Source organism: Mustelus asterias, chromosome 25 (assembly GCF_964213995.1).
Source record: "Mustelus asterias chromosome 25, sMusAst1.hap1.1, whole genome shotgun sequence".
Taxonomy (NCBI): Eukaryota; Metazoa; Chordata; class Chondrichthyes; order Carcharhiniformes; family Triakidae; genus Mustelus; species Mustelus asterias.
In genome coordinates this window covers 53,988,553-54,003,158 of record NC_135825.1, presented here as the reverse complement: position 1 = coordinate 54,003,158, position 14,606 = coordinate 53,988,553, and the positions used below count along the sequence as shown (strand labels likewise).

At 45.7% G+C, this 14,606-nt stretch overlaps 1 protein-coding gene and 1 long non-coding RNA gene across 3 annotated transcripts in view; one reads left to right on the top strand and one right to left on the bottom strand.

The window, feature by feature from the left end:
- LOC144479186 (bridge-like lipid transfer protein family member 3A) overlaps positions 1 to 14,606 on the bottom strand; it is a 152,979-nt gene that overhangs the window by 112,135 nt on the left and 26,238 nt on the right. The window lies entirely within an intron of this gene.
- Positions 1 to 14,606, top strand: part of LOC144479187 (uncharacterized) — a 32,809-nt gene that overhangs the window by 5,359 nt on the left and 12,844 nt on the right. Inside the window, exon 2 of the long non-coding RNA XR_013495482.1 lies at positions 18 to 165. This is a non-coding gene — a long non-coding RNA (uncharacterized LOC144479187). The remainder of the gene's footprint in view (positions 1 to 17; positions 166 to 14,606) is intronic.

The following is a 14,606-nucleotide window of genomic DNA, read 5'->3' as shown; positions in this document are numbered from 1 at the left end:
CTGTTGCACTGCCTCAGAACATGCTCACACCACTCGGTGCGCTTTTCCAACTTCTGCCAGAATACTGTCTAGTCTTGGTCTTTAAAACATGACGAGCTGTCTCCTCGAGTCATTGCAGCCCATATGAAGGAAATGCCACAGGTGTGGTTTACAAAGTTTGACCCAGTGAGTACAAAGTAACAGTGATGCATGCCCAAGTTGGGATGGGCGTGTGGCTGGGAAGTGACGGTGTTTAATATGCCTGCTACCCTCATCTTTCTGGATGGTGTCCAGAATACTCCAGCTCAAGATTCTTGTGAAAAAAATTGCAATACATTTTACTCCACAAGACACAATCTCACGAGCTTTTGGTTTCACAAAATGCGTTTCAAACTTGTGTTTTTATTAAAATTGAATGGTAGAAAACCACAATGGACAAGTTGGGCTGAAGGGCCTGTTTCCATGCTATAAACCTCTATGACTATTAAAAAGCATTGAGACAGTTACATGGGTACGATGGGTATAGAGGGATATGGGTCAAATGCGGGCAATTGGGATTAGTTTAGGGGTTTTTAAAAAAAAGGGCAGCATGGACAAGTTGGGCCAAAGGGCCTGTTTCCATGCTGTAAACCTGTATAACTCTATGACACCTATCAGGTGTGCACTCTTGCAATGTGATTTGATATGCTAAACCTCTTCACAAATTGCTAATTCCTGCTGTTCGCAAATGACATTTAAAATTTAATGGACAAGCTGAGAAAAAGGATGCGTGCAGTGTGACAATGTTCCAGCTTTCTTGGACTGTGAACCTTGTGTTTTCAACTCAAGGTGCGAAGTATTACTAACATGCAGCATCTACTTGAGGTCTAAATCTCAAAATTATAATTGAAGACCACTTTGGCAGAAATAAAAAAGCAAAATACTGCAGATGCTGGAAATCGGAAATAAAATCAAAGCACTAGAAAATCTCAGGTCTGGTAGAATCTGTGGAGAGAGAAACAAGTTAACGTTTCAAGTCCATATGACTTGTGTTTCGCGCAGAATTTTCTGTTTTTATAACCTTAAACATACATTTTTGGATACTTCACATTTCTTTCACCCAACTCCTTCAGCCCAACAATTATTTTTGTTCCGACATTGCTAATCATGATGGATAGGGCCCATGCACTGGGTTGCTCTGGAGCTCTGCATCTTGACCATACAAAGTCACCATGCACTCAGCTCTGCTAAAAATACATGTATGTCAATACCTGTACTGGACTCTCAGGATGTGCCCTCCAGTGTCAGGCTTACATTAACACTGCAATGAAGTTACTGTGAAAATTCCCTGGTGTCCACACTCCGGCGCTTGTTCGGATACACGGAGGGAAAATTTAGAACAGCCAATGCACTTAACCAACACATCTTTCAGACTGTGGGAGGAAACAAGAGCACCCGGAGGAAACCCACACAGACATGGAGAGAACGTGCAGACTCTGCACAGACAGTGACTCAAGCCAGGAATCGAATCTGGGTCCCTGGGACTGAGAGGCAGCAGTGCTAACCACTGTGCCACAATGCCGTCTAGCAATGTCAATACTCTAATGAAAAATGACAATTTAGCAAGGTACAGGGGAGTTGCTCTGCACTAGGCCACCTTTCTCTGCAGGTGTTTAAATTTTGGAAAGGACAAGTTCAACATGAAATTAAGGAATTTGCAGCAAGTCACTTAACCACAATACTATACTTGAAATACTAATTTAGATTGCATATTAATCAGAATTGAGAAGTAGAATTTCAGTCACACATCAGTACAAATGACGAAAGACGAATGCAACATTTGATTATAACTTCATTACAAACTAGTGCTGTAGTACAACTATATCAATGAGGAGAGAAAAACATGCACCCGAAATGTTAACTTTGTTCCTCTCCACTGATGTTACCAAATCTGAATATTTACTGCCTTTTTGTTTTTATTTCAAACTGCCCCGATGTAGCTTGGTGACTTTCGTTCTCACTCATGACTGGAAACAGCTGCTGGATTCTGGAAAGCCTCACTCGTCAGTACGAAACTGAAAGTCGTATTTTGATACTGGGCGGTGGTCTTGGTGATTGCAGGGTTTGATCCACAGATCAGAGACTGACGAGTAAGCAGGTTTGATAAGAGAATGATAGCCTTTAACTTAACAGGATTAGCTGTTCAGAAGCATATCCTTATAAGCTTTCACATTTGAGGTTTGCATGTTTCTGACCAAGTGTTCATCGTGGAACCTCAGAAGCTAAAGTGAAAGCTGCCAATTCAACCTCAAAACTCAGGCATTGAGCAGCAGCAAGATGTAATCCGAGGAGCAATGGTTGGATACTTTTGGCACTGGGCCTTTTAAAGTTTACACTTTCTATCATGCATTTACCCACACATTCCAAATTCCGTATCAGACTGGTACATTTGAAAATTTTGCATATATCATTAGTAATTTACATACTGCTAAACATTCAATCCAGTTGAAGATTTTTTGTCAAGATAAAGATTTACATTACACAATCTATTAAAATCTTAATCGACTAGACATTTAGCAACTGTGAAGCTACAACTGGCTAATATCAACCCGCAAGTTTGAAATATCATTTCTTTGCTTGATAGGTGCGCACTGCTTTTAATGTTGCTTTCTGACAGAATTGACCGAGAATGTGAATGCTGTCACACCGTAAAAAGATATAAAATTACATAGTTTTAAATAGTCACAGTGGATGGTTCAATTCGAGATGATATTTTGACAGGTTTTTTTCTATTATTTTATGGGACACAGTGGTTTAGCACTGCTGCCTCACAGCACTCGTGACCCGGGTTCAATTCCCAATTTGGGTCATTGTCTGTGCAGAGTCTGCACATTCGCACCGTATCAATGTGGGTTTCCTCCACGTGCTCCAGTTTCCTCCCACGGTCTGAAAGACATGTTGGTAGGTGCATTGGCCATGCTAAATTCTCCCTCAGTGTACCCAAATAGGCGGAGGGGATTTTCACAGTAACTTCATTGCAGTGTTAACGTAAGCCTACTTATGACACTAATAAATAAACTTTGAAAAACTTTTGAGCGTAGCTGGGAAGGACAGCATTTGTTGCCAATTCCTAATGGCCTGTGAACTAAGTGGCTTGCTCGGCCTTTCCAGTTGGCAGTCAACAGTGACATGTAGACCAGACCAGGTAAGGATGGCAGATAAGTACATGAGTGAACAAGTTGCTTTTTAAAAGAAATACAATTTTGCAGTCACTGTTAGTAAGGCTAGCTTTATATTCTAGACTTATTACTGGAATTAAAATTCCATCAGCTGTTGTGGTGTGATTTGAACCTGTGTCTCTGGAGAATTAGCTTGGGCCTCTGGATTACTAATCCAGGCACATCGCCACCACAACGCCACCATCTCACCATACTCTTGGGTCATGGGGAAATTACTGATTTTGAGGGAGGGGGGGGAGGGGGTGTTGGTTTGAAGAGAAAAAGAGCGAGCAACAAGATCAAGATTTTTCCCACCTTTCAAAATGCCTTTCTTTATGGTCAAGACCTGTATGATTATTACAAGGCTGATCTGTAATCTAATCCCCATGAGTAACACACATACTTCCGTCCCCACAACCCCACCCCCGACTCAACTATCTCACCAGTCCCCACCCCCACTCTCAGACAGATTTAGGTATTAGAGCACTATTGAAATGCCAACATTTTGGAGAAGTTTGCATGTTTGGTTAGAGTTCTGCGATCCTAGGAAAAAGGGAAATTTCTTGCTGCTTGGAAACTGCTGTGGATATTATAACTATACGTCTGACTGGCGCCAGCAACATTAGTATTTGGGATGTCTCAAAACCACTGGCCATGACTCCAGAAGAACCTCCTAGTACTGGGCTGGGGTCTCACTGTAAAGCTGTGGTTCATGGCTGGTCCCTGGAAATCCAGGTCCAGTCTTCGGAACTGTTTGGGAGGAGGCTCTCAAGGCCAGGGAGCGATGGCTGGTTCTGGGGATCCCAAGCATTGGGAATATGATCTAGGCATTTGTTAACTCTCTAAAGCACAGAATCCAGGAATGGGGCTGAAAGGAGCTTTGGGTTGAGGCTTCTTAAATGATTTGAGATGGGATCTTGGTTAGGTCAACCGCCTAGAGGACCCCTACCAATTATACCAAGTAATAAGTTTATTTCTTTCAGAACTAAAATGATCCTGGCTGTTTATGATCCCCATCAATAACTTAAGAGGTCAATTGCCTAGCAACAGAAAGAATCGCAGGTCAAGATTTCACATTTGAAGACTTGTATTGTAATGAGCAAACTTAAATCAACATAGACTAAACATTACTTAACAGGGAACCAATACACAAAGAAAAGGCAATAACCAACACAACCAACGTATTATGCACCATTTTTACTTCATGGCCACACTTCAGAAGAGATGCAGCTACAAAGATTAAATTCCAAGTTACTCCCAGCTTTCCAGCAGGCTCACTTCGCCATGCCATGCGAATAGTGTCCTTTGTAAATTTTTCCACCCAGACTGAACCAATTTTCACAAGCAAAACCACAAAAACTCCTTGTTCCTTAATCTCCCTAAGTTCCATCAGTCTTGTCCCTGACCTATTGAGCAGAAAAACACTCTCTACTCGCATTCAGCTTCATTCCTGCGTTTCACAGCAGTAGCTGTTGTTTCTCCATCCAGCAGTAATTCCTTTGTGTCCATCTCCAAAATTGATATCTTAAGAAAACATTGCAGCACCCAGAACAGAAAATGCATGCTGCTGAACAAACTGCACTCCTAGCCAAGCTGTTCCAGTAAAGCTACAACACTGGCATCTACGTGGCAATGTGGAAAGTTGCCCAGATATGCGATATCCTCAAAAAGCAGGAAAAATACAACTGGGCCTATTGCAGCCCCATCTGTCTACTCTTGATTGAAGTGATGGAAGTGGGGTCATTGACAGTGCTATTAAATGGCACTTCTCAACAATAACCTGCTCACTGACACAGAGTTTGGGTACTGCCAGAGTCACTCATTGCAACCTTAGTCCAAACATGAACTAAAGAGCTAACTACAGAGCTGAGTGTAGAGTAACTGCCCTTCACATCGAAGTAGCATTTGTCTGGGTGCAGCATAGAACGAGCACCAGCAAAACTGAAATCAGTGGGAGTTGGGGGGGGGGGGGGGGGGAGACTTTCCACTCGCTGGGAAAAGGAAACTTTCCACTCGCTGGGGGTAGGGGGAACTTTCCACTAAGTGGGAGTCATACCTGTCACAAGATGATGATTGTGGTTGTCAGAGACTAATCAGTTCAGTCCCAGGACTCAGCTGGAGGAGTTCCTCAGTAGTTTCCTGCGCCTAATCAACTTCAGTTCCTCAATGACCTTCCCTCCACCAAAAAGGTCAGACGAGGGGATATTTGCTGATGATTACAGTGTTCAGCAGAATTCTTGAAGCCTCAGATACTTGATGCAGTCTGTATCCATATGCAACAACATTCAGGCTTGGGCTGCTAAGTGGCACAAAACATTCATGCCACACAAGTGCGAGGCAATGACCATCTCCAACAAGAGAATCAAACACACCTCTCCTTGATATTCAATGGCATTACTATCACTAAAATCCCAATAACAATATCCTGAGGGCTTACCATGACCAGAAACTGAACTGAAGTAGCCATATAAATACTGTGGCCCGAAAACCACATCACAGGCTGCAAATTCTGCACTTCCTGACTGTCCAAAGCCTGTCCACCATCTACAAGGCACAAGTTTTGTGCATCATGGAATACTCTTCACTTGCCTTCATAAATGCAACTACAACAACACAAGTTCGATACCACCCAGGACAAAGCAGTCTGCTTGATTGACATCTTAAACATTCACTCCCTCCACAACCGATGCACAGTGGTGGCAGGATGTACCAACTACAAGGTGCATTGCAACAACTCACTAAGGCTGCTTAGACAGCACCTTCCAAACCCAGGACCAGTACCATTTTGAACGACGAAGGCAGCAGATACATGCCAGCACTGCCACCTACCATCCTGACTTGTAAGTCCATGATTGTTTCCTGGAACTCCCTTCCTACCAGCACTGTGTGGACACCTACATCACAGACTGCAGTGGTTCAAGGCAGCAGTTCACCACCACATTCTCATGGGCAATTAGGGATTGGCAATAAATGCTGACATAGCCATGACATGCTCACATCCTATGAAGGGATTAACAAAAAAAAAAAAGAGTTGAATGACAGAAAAGCCTGCAGTCAGGGCCAACCGCTCAGTGCCCCTCTGCCATTATAACATGATATCCATATTGTGTAACTACTTTGTGGTATCCTGGATAGAATAACCAACTGAGTTGGCAAGACTAAGATGCATTTTGTAAGACAGGCGTAACTAGTGGTTGTGGTTTTCAAAAATAGTTCAAATGTTTTCAGATAAACTGGCAACCAGAAATAAACTGCTCCTCAAGCTGAAAGAAATGATAGTGTACCGAACTGGTACTGAAGAAAGGGAAACTGGAATGATTGAGACCATCCACTTTGTTCAGTGATACAAACAGACGATTCCTGGCAAGAACAGAAGGAAGGTTATCTGAACGGTGGCAGTTTAGGAAAAAGGGGAAGTGCAACGTGACCAGGGTATCTTGGTGGAACAGTCGCTGAAGGTTGGCATGCAGGTACAGCAGGTGGTGAGGAAAGCTAATGGCATGCTGGCCTTCATAGCAAGAGGATTTGAGTATAGGAGTCAGGATGTCTTGCTGCAGTTATACAGGGCCTTGGTGGAATACTGTGTACAGAATATTATAGAAAAGATATTATTAAACTAGAAAGAGTGCAGAAAAGATTTACTAGGATGCTACCGGGACTTGTGAGGGAGTGCTGCTCGGGCTGCAGTAGAGTGTGACAGTTGGTGTCTCACTGTGGGAGTGCTGCTCGGGCTGCAGTAGAGTAATTAATTTATTTAATTATTTTTCAGTTCAATTAGTGAAAAAAATCGGAGGTTTTTTTTCCAAACAGGAAATAGGCCCAGCAGCAGCCTGGGAAGATTTTGGAGGGTTTAAAAGTAGGCCGCACCTTTGAGCGGGCAGCGGCGTTAGCGGGCAGTGGAGTGAGCAGGGGACAGAGTGAGAGCTAAAAGGGCTTTGGCTCACAGGGCTTCGGCGAGGAAGGTTGTTTGTTTGTTTTTCTTCGGTTACACCCCCTTTTTGTTTTATCCCCAAAACTAAAAAGGACATGGCTGGTATGAGTGGGAGGCCAGTATACTGCATTCGGTGTGGGATGTGGGAGTTCCTGGAGACAACTTGCCTCCCGGAAGTCCATATCTGTGCCAGATGTGTGGAACTGCATCTCCTGAAGGATCGTGTAAGGGAGCTGGAGCTGAGGCTCGATGAACTCAGTTTAGTTAGGGAAAATGAGAGAGTCATAGATAAAAGTTATAGTCAGGTAGTGACACCAGGGTCTCGGAAGGAAGACACGTGGGTCACGGTTAGGAGGGGTAATAGTCAGAAGGGTGATGTGCCAGAAAGCACCCCAGTGGCAGTCTCCCATAAGAGAAAGGGATGGGCAACAGATGGGAGAAGGGAAGGGAGTGAGCAGTCTGTGGAGGGATCCCCTGTGGTTGTCCCCCTCCACAATAGGTATATTGTTTTGGATTCTGTGGAGGGGGATGACCCTCCAGGGGTAAGCCACGAGGACCAGATCGCCTCCACGGGGACAGGCTCAGGGGTCCGGAAGGGAAAGAAGGGGTTTAGGAGAGCGATAGTTGTGGGGGACGCAATAGTTAGAGACACGGACAGGCGCTTCTGTGGGACTGAACGAGAATCCAGGATGGTAGTCTGCCTCCCTGGTGCCGGGGTACTGGATGTCTCCGAGAGGGTAGGAAGCATATTTAAAAAGGAAGGTAGTCAAACGGATGTGATTGTACACATTGGGGGAAATGATGTAGGTAGGAAGAGCAGGGGGGTCATACGAGAGAAATTCAGGGAGTTGGGTGCTAGGCTAAAAAGTAAGACCTCCAGTGTAGCAATCTCTGGACTGCTCCCGGTGCCTAGTGCAAGTGAGGCTCGGAACAGGGAGATTCTACAGTTGAACGCGTGGCTAAAGGACTGGTGCAAGAGGGAGGGCTTTAAATTCATAGATAACTGGGAAATCTTCAAGTCAGGATGGCAACTGTACAGAAAGGATGGGTTACACCTTAACTGGAAGGGAGCAAATATCCTGGCTGGGAGTTTTGCTCGAGTGTTTCGGCAGGATTTAAACTAGTGTGGCAGGGGGGTGGGGAACAAAACAGGAGGTCAGTAAATACTGAGGCAGGGGTCGAGCTGGGGGCCAGGGCAAGGCTAGCTAAGAAGAGGAGCACTCTGGAGGAGGAGGACCTGACTGGGCCTGGAGGTCTGGAGTGCATCTGCTTCAATGCGAGGAGTGTAACGGGTAAAACAGACGAACTTAGGGCCTTAATGCTTGTGCGGAATTTGGATGTGGTTGCGGTGACGGAAACTTGGTTAAAAGAAGGACAGGACTGGCAGCTGAATATTCCGGGGTATCAGTGTTTTAGGCGAGACAGAGGAGGGGCTAAAAAAGGTGGGGGAGTAGCGATATTAGTTAAGGAGCATATTACCGCGGTGCAGAGGGTAGACAACTTAGAGGGGTCATGTACTGAGTCGCTGTGGGTGGAACTCAGAAACAGGAAGGGTGCAGTCACTATGCTGGGGGTGTACTACAGACCACCCAACAGCCCACGGGAAGTGGAGGAAAGGATATGTCAGGAGATTCTGGATAGGTGCAGAAAACATAGGGTTGTTGTAGTGGGGGACTTTAATTTCCCTGGCACAGACTGGAAAGTGCTTAGAGCTGGGGGACCGGACGGGGAGGAATTTGTAAAATGCGTACTGGAAGGTTCTTTGGAACAGTATGTAGATAGCCCGACTAGAGAGGGGGCTATACTGGACCTAGTTCTGGGAAATGAGCCCGGTCAGGTCGTCAAAGTTTCGGTAGGGGAACATGTGGCAAATAGTGACCACAACTCTGTTAACTTTAGGATAGTAATGGACAAGGATGAGTGCTGTCCTACGGGCAGGGTGCTAAATTGGGGGAAGGCTGACTATAGCCGGAATAGGCAGGAATTGGTGGATGTTGATTGGGAGAGGATGTTCGAGGGTAAGTCCGCGTCTGGCATGTGGGAGTCTTTTAAGGAACTATTGATAAGGCTGCAGGATAGGCATGTGCCTGTAAAAAGGAAAGATAGGAAAGGTAGGATTCGAGAGCCGTGGATAACCAGGGAAATTGAGGATCTGATTAAAATGAAAAGGGAGGCGTACGTTAAGTCCAGGCAACTGAAAACAGATGGAGCTCTGGAGGAATACAGAGAGAGTAGGAAAGATCTCAAACGGGGAGTTAGAAGGGCAAAAAGAGGGCACGAGATGTTCTTGGCAGGCAGGATTAAGGAGAATCCTAAGGCATTCTATTCATACGTTAGGAACAAAAGAGTTGTCAGGGAGAAAATCGGACCTCTCAGGGACAAAGGAGGGGAATTATGCTTAGAACCCAAGGGAATAGGGGAGATCCTAAATGAATACTTTGCATCGGTATTCACGAAGGAGAGGGGCGTGTTAACCGGGAGTGTCTCGGAGGGAGGTGTTGACCCGTTAGAGAAAATCTCCATTACGAGAGAGGAAGTGTTAGGTTTTTTAGGGAACATTAAAACTGACAAAGCCCCAGGGCCTGATGGCATCTATCCTCGACTGCTCAGGGAGACGAGAGAGGAAATTGCTGGGCCTCTGACGGAAATCTTTGTCGCTTCTTTGGACACGGGTGAGGTCCCTGAGGATTGGAGGATAGCGAATGTGGTCCCGTTGTTTAAGAAGGGTAGCAGGGATAACCCAGGAAATTATAGGCCGGTGAGCTTGACGTCCGTGGTAGGGAAGTTGTTGGAGAGGATTCTTAGAGACAGGATGTATGTGCATTTAGAACGGAACAATCTCATTAGTGATAGACAGCATGGTTTTGTAAGAGGGAGGTCGTGCCTTACAAATTTGGTGGAGTTTTTTGAGGAAGTGACAAAAACGGTTGATGAAGGAAGGGCCGTGGATGTCGTCTATATGGATTTCAGTAAGGCATTTGACAAAGTCCCACATGGCAGGTTGGTTAAGAAGGTTAAGGCTCATGGGATACAAGGAGAAGTGGCTCGATGGGTGGAGAACTGGCTTGGCCATAGGAGACAGAGGGTAGTGGTCGAAGGGTCTTTTTCCGGCTGGAGGTCTGTGACCAGTGGTGTTCCGCAGGGCTCTGTACTGGGACCTCTGCTATTTGTGATATATATAAATGATTTGGAAGAAGGTGTAACTGGTGTAATCAGCAAGTTTGCGGATGACACAAAGATGGCTGGAATTGCGGATAGCGAAGAGCATTGTCGGGCAATACAGCAGGATATAGATAGGCTGGAAAATTGGGCGGAGAGGTGGCAGATGGAATTTAATCCGGATAAATGCGAAGTGATGCATTTTGGAAGAAATAATGTAGGGAGGAGTTATGCAATAAATGGCAGAGTCATCAGGAGTATAGAAACACAGAGGGACCTAGGTGTGCAAGTCCACAAATCCTTGAAGGTGGCAACACAGGTGGAGAAGGTGGTGAAGAAGGCATATGGTATGCTTGCCTTTATAGGACGGGGTATAGAGTATAAAAGCTGGAGTCTGATGATGCAGCTGTATAGAACGCTGGTTAGGCCGCATTTGGAGTACTGCGTCCAGTTCTGGTCGCCGCACTACCAGAAGGACGTGGAGGCATTGGAGAGAGTGCAGAGAAGGTTTACCAGGATGTTGCCTGGTATGGAGGGTCTTAGCTATGAGGAGAGATTGGGTAGACTGGGGTTGTTCTCCTTGGAAAGACGGAGAATGAGGGGAGATCTAATAGAGGTATACAAGATTATGAAGGGTATAGATAGGGTGAACAGTGGGAAGCTTTTTCCCAGGTCGGAGGTGACGATCACGAGGGGTCACGGGCTCAAGCTGAGAGGGGCAAAGTATAACTCAGACATCAGAGGGACGTTTTTTACACAGAGGGTGGTGGGGGCCTGGAATGCGCTGCCAAGTAGGGTGGTGGAGGCAGGCACGCTGACATCGTTTAAGACTTACCTGGATAGTCACATGAGCAGCCTGGGAATGGAGGGATACAAACGATTGGTCTAGTTGGACCAAGGAGCGGCACAGGCTTGGAGGGCCAAAGGCCTGTTTCCTGTGCTGTACTGTTCTTTGTTCTTTGTTCTTTGAAGGGGGGGAGGTTTAACACAGATATCAGAAGGACATATTTCACACAGAGGGTCGTGGGGGCCTGGAATGTGTTGCCGGGCAAGGTGGTGGAGGCGGACACACTGGGAACGTTTAAGACTTATCTAGACAGCTATATGACCGGAGTGGGAATGGAGGGATACAAAAGAGTGGTCTAGTTTGGACCAGGGAGCGGCGCGGGCTAATTGTTCCTTGTTTCTCGTTTCAAGGCTTCATTCTATGATCATCTTGCTGGTGCCAGTACAGAGCGAGACTGCGGATAGTTGGGAACCTGTCTCGGGGGCAGGGAATTCATATGGTGTTCATGGAAGTGGAAATGACTAGGGTTGGGAAGCATTTTCCGATCAGGGCCATTGTGATCTCCTGGACTCGTTTCGATCGCCTCAGGGGGTCGGAGAGGAATTTCCCAGATTTTTTTTTTCCCCATATTGGCCCTGGGGTTTTTCACTCTGGGTTTTCGCCTCTCCCTGGGGATCACATGGTCTGGAATAGGGGGGTGGGGGTGAGTTAATAGGTTGTAATGAACAAAGCATCGTAGCTGTGAGGGACAGCTCGGTGGATAGGATATTGGTATGTAGATAGGCTGGAAAATTGGGCGGGGATCCTGGATTCAGGATTCAATCCTGGACCGGGGAGCGGCGCGGGCTTGGAGGGCCGAAGGGCCTGTTCCTGTGCTGTATTGTTCTTTGTTCTTTGATAGTTTGGGCTATAAGGAGAGGCTGGATAGACCGGGACTTTTTTCCCCCTGGAACATAAGAGGCCGAGGGGTGATCTTATGGAGGTCTATAAAATAGTGAGGGGCATAGATAAGGCAGATAGTCAACATCTTTTCACAAAGGTAGGGGAGTTTCAAACTACAGGGGATAGGTTTAAGATGAGAGGGGAGAGATACAAAAGGGTCCAGAGGGGCAATTTTTTCACACAGAGGGTAGTGAGTGTCTGGAACGAACTGCCAGAGGTAGTAATAGAGGCGGGTACAATTTTATATTTTAACCAGCATTTAGACAGTTACATGGGTAAGATGGGTAAAACAGATATGGGCCAAATGCGGGCAATTGGGACTAGCTTAGTGGTAAAAACTGAGTGGCATGCACAAGTTGGGCCGAAGGGCCTATTTTCATGCTGTAAACCTCTATACTCTATTGAAAGCAGTTTTGGTCTTCTAGTCTGAGGAAGGACATTCTTGCTATTGAAGGAGTCCAGCAAAGGTTCACCAGACCGGTTCCTGGAATGGTAAGACTGACAGATAGAGAGACTGGGCTTGTACTCACTGGAATTTAGAAGAGTCAGAGGGGATCTCATAGAAAAATACAAAATCCTGATGGGACTGCACAGACTAGATGCAGGAATAATGTTCCCGATGTTGGGGAAATGTTGTGAACTAGGGTTCACAGTCTAAGAATAAGAGGTAAACCATTCAGGACTGAGATGAGGATGAACTTCTTCACTCAGGAGTTGTGAACCTGTGGAATTCTCTATCACAGAAAGTTGTTGGGGCCTGTTTGTTAGATATGTTCAAGAGGGAGCTGGCTGTGGCTAAAGGGCCATGCTAAATTGGCCCTTTGTGACCTAAAATAGGTAGATTAGGGGGGATTAGTGGGGTAAATGTGTGTTACAGGCATCGAGCTTGGGTGGAATGCTCTGGAGAGTCAGTGCAGACCCAATGCACCGAATGGCCTACTTCTACACTGGAGGGATTGTATGATATCAAAGCAAGATAAGAACTATTGTTGGAGTAACTAATTAGAATACAAAGGTCAGATTTGTTTCTCCAAAAAGCAGCAGCAGAAAGTAACTGGGCGCAGAGAAGAAAGACACACCCCTTTTTTATGAAGTGGCAGGGGGAACCTGGGGGGGGCTTGCTTGGCTGGGATGATGTGGGGTTCCACTCAGTGCGGTGTGAAGGGTCCCTTGCAGGGTCGGGGGAATGTGGGTAGCCCCGTGCGGACCTGGTCAGAGCTTTTTCAATAGTTACTCTGGAGTGTTTTTTTCACCCTTCCTTCTCTCTGAGGTAAAACTGGCAGAACCATCCAAAGTTAGCAATTTAAAATCACTGCTGGATGGTTCACATTGCAGCGCACTTGTCCAGGGGAAGTTAGTCCTTTTGGACAATCCTAGGGTAATTCCTTACATGGTAATTTCCCAAGGGGGATTCCCCAGTACATCATAGGAGTACACCTCAAATGTGAAGGTGGGGAAAAAGGAAATTATAGATCAATGAGATACAGACAATAAATAGCAAGAGCACTTATAGAGCAGTCTGGTAAAAAGGGACATTTCTTTCTAATCTGTAAAACAGAGATCAACTGTTCATTACGTCCAGTCAATGAACAACATATATGCCAAGCATTACAGCCAGGTTACTGCTGCAAGGACTTTGCATTTGGGTATGGCTGGGGTTTATTACGGATTAAAAATGTTCATGACACTGTTAATAAGAACAAAAGGCTTCAATTCATCATAACTTCATGACCAATGGGTCAATTGCACCTGTCTGCTATACCACAATGCATCAAGATTCTCCATGAAGATATTTGTGTTCCTGAGGCTGATGGTTAAACTCTTTACTGATGTGAGGGTAGACAGGGTATCCACCTACTTGCTGATGAAGCTGTTCTTCAGTATGAAATGCTAGTGCAGCAATGTCTGCATACAGCAACTCTGATGAGGACTTTGATGTTGCCACACTGCCATCTATCAGCACTGACAATGAGAATCTGGAGGTTATTAGCTCCACATATCTATGCACTAGAATCACAAACGACCTGTCACTTGATGCAAAAATCAACATCTCAAAAGTTGCAGAAATGCGAGGCAGAAGGAAAAAACTGAACAGTTTTCACCTTCGCTGTCTCAGATGTATCCTTGGCATCTCTGGGCAGGACAAATGCATCAGCTTAGGGGTTGCAGAGCATGCTAATACCATCAACATGTACTCATTGCTAAGCCAATAACGTCTGCACTGGCTTGGCCATGTTTATTGGATGCGTGATGGCCGTATGCCTAGCGACCTTCAATATGTTGAACTGGTCAATAGGTTCAACCTCCTGGGCATCCATACTTGTTATCAAGGACACCTGCAAGCAGGAATTGTCGATGGCAGATGTTGACACTGACAACTGGGGGACAGTGGTTGACAGCTGTGACCTCTGGAGATTGACTGGAAGGACAGTGGAAGAGAGGCAAGCAAGAAGAGAATACTCAGAAGGCCCAGAGACAACAGGGGCAGTGAAATTTGCTCTTTAGCAGCTCACTGTCTTCCCCCACAGCAAATGTGTCCGACTGCTCGGTCAGAATGGTGCTCCGAAGCTACATATGATGCTCAACACAGAATCAAACATTATGGTGCCAA